The sequence below is a fragment of the Schistocerca gregaria genome, chromosome 4 (assembly GCF_023897955.1).
Source record: "Schistocerca gregaria isolate iqSchGreg1 chromosome 4, iqSchGreg1.2, whole genome shotgun sequence".
Lineage (NCBI taxonomy): Eukaryota > Metazoa > Arthropoda > Insecta > Orthoptera > Acrididae > Schistocerca > Schistocerca gregaria.
In genome coordinates this window covers 6,537,419-6,539,873 of record NC_064923.1, presented here as the reverse complement: position 1 = coordinate 6,539,873, position 2,455 = coordinate 6,537,419, and the positions used below count along the sequence as shown (strand labels likewise).

Below are 2,455 nucleotides of genomic sequence, written 5' to 3'. Positions count from 1 at the left end.
GTCAAAACTCGCTGTGTCGGCACTCTGCCGACCATTTCGCTAGTTAACACCGGTCTTGTTGTGTGTGTTTCAAGCTCAAGAGCATCTGCAAGCAAACAATGTTCAACAGCAACATTCAGACGGTTTCGTACTGCTCAATTGCTACATTAAAACGTTATGTTTCTTTTTCAGAACTGGAGAAACACAAGCGTGACAACATTCGAACCTGTAATCTTCAGATCCGAAGTCCGACGCCTTATCCATTAGGCCACACGGTCACTGACGACCAACGTTTACATGTATACGACTCATCTCGAAACGCTCACACCCCTGAGGATTTGTGTTTTCGTTCTACACAGCCGCTGCCCCTTGCTCTTTCCCACCCATTCGTTACATTCAACCTCTGACGTGACCGACCAAATATAGACTGAGAAACAAGACCACACACTTTGTGCATTCCGAATCGAAGGCAGGGCGTCCCTCGCCGCATTTGCTACGATTGCCATTTGCTACTTCTGCAGAAGCGGCGGCGGCGGCGGCGACGACAAATATCGCGAGAGGCTCTGAGATATGTGAGAAATACATCTATAAAATGTAAATGAACGAGTTACTTTCCGACGTTGTTTTAGATGTGCAAGTGATAGTCAAAACTCGCTGTGTCGGCACTCTGCCGACCATTTCGCTAGTTAACACCGGTCTTGTTGTGTGTGTTTCAAGCTCAAGAGCATCTCCAAGCAAAATATGGTCAACAGCAACATTCAGACGGTTTCGTACTGCTCAATTGCTACATTAAAACGTTATGTTTCTTTTTCAGAACTGGAAAAACACAAGCGTGACAGCATTCGAACCTGTAATCTTCAGATCCGACGTCCGACGCCTTATCCATTAGGCCACACGGTCACTGACGACCAACATTTACATGTATACGACTCATCTCAAACGCTCACACCCCTGAGGATTTGTGTTTTCGTTCTACACAGCCGCTGCCCCTTGCTCTTTCCCACCCATTCGTTACATTCAACCTCTGACGTGACCGACCAAATATAGACTGAGAAACAAGACCACACACTTTGTGCATTCGGAATCGAAGGCAGGGCGTCCCTCGCCGCATTTGCTACGATTGCCATTTGCTACTTCTGAAGAAGCGGCGGCGGCGGCGACGACGACGACGACGACGACGACGAATATCGCGAGAGGCTCTGAGATATGTGAGAAATACATCTATAAAATGTAATTCAGACTGCCTCGTCCCACCTTATGCTGTACCGCTTTGGCAAATGCTTTATCTGCGCCATTCGCCTTAATCGCATCTGAGAGTAATTCTTAAAAAAACGCCTGTCGCTAATTGTTCGTCATCACAGGTACTGTTTGCTATACGGCCACGACGCGCAACTGATTTCCAAAATTCATCTTTCTCCTGTGAGGATGGAACTCACGACCCCTGGTTTATTAGACCAGTGCTCTACCACTGAGCTAAAGAGGCGCGGCCTAGCGGTACTCTTGGGTACTTCGTCCTTACGGTCGTCTGCATCATCAGACTTTAGCTGACAACACTTCATATTACCGGCTAATATTTGCAGCTATGGCGACTAATTACTGCTTGGCTACACATCTGACACGTAACCGATGTGCTGTCCAAACAACAACACTTGCATTTCAGAACATGTCTTTCACACATGTCTACAAAATCACCTTCACCTTCAAATACAGTTTCCTTGCGACTGACAGAGACGTAGGCAAAGTTTAAAGTTGCTATTTCCATTTAATCTCGTTAATCAGAAAAACGTTAATTTACACCTGCAGCGGAACAAAATTCCGTTCCCACAGCGTCTGGCTCGAACCCACGACCCTGGGATTAAGAGTCTGACGCTCTACCGACTGAGCTAGCCGGCTACCTCGGTGAATACCTCCCGGGTAGCACGTCACACAGTACTCGTTTGGGTTGGGTGGTCCCATACAGAATCTCTCCATGATGCCTAATGTTTTCCTAACGTCACACTCGTCACGTACTTCACTTTTATGTCATAATCATTTCTGAGAGGTAAAGAAATTGCATGACAACATGCAGAGCTAGTGGCGTCAAAATTCACACACATACTTTATGTGACTCAAAAGCCGAACGAGTTACTTTCCGACGTTGTTTTAGATGTGCAAGTGATAGTCAAAACTCGCTGTGTCGGCACTCTGCCGACCATTTCGCTAGTTAACACCGGTCTTGTTGTGTGTGTTTCAAGCTCAAGAGCATCTGCAAGCAAAAAATGTTCAACAGCAACATTCAGACGGTTTCGTACTGCTCAATTGCTACATTAAAACGTTATGTTTCTTTTTCAGAACTGGAGAAACACAAGCGTGACAACATTCGAACCTGTCATCTTCAGATCCGAAGTCCGACGCCTTATCCATTAGGCCACACGGTCACTGACGACCAACGTTTACATGTATACGACTCATCTCGAAACGCTCACACCCCTGAGGA

At 46.4% G+C, this 2,455-nt stretch overlaps 1 non-coding gene across 1 annotated transcript; it reads right to left on the bottom strand.

Annotated features, from left to right (window-relative positions):
* Positions 1-1,390: 1,390 nt before the first annotated feature.
* Positions 1,391-1,462, bottom strand: Trnai-aau (transfer RNA isoleucine (anticodon AAU)). Its single transcript has one exon. It is a non-coding gene; the product is annotated as a tRNA-Ile (tRNA).
* Positions 1,463-2,455: the final 993 nt, after the last annotated feature.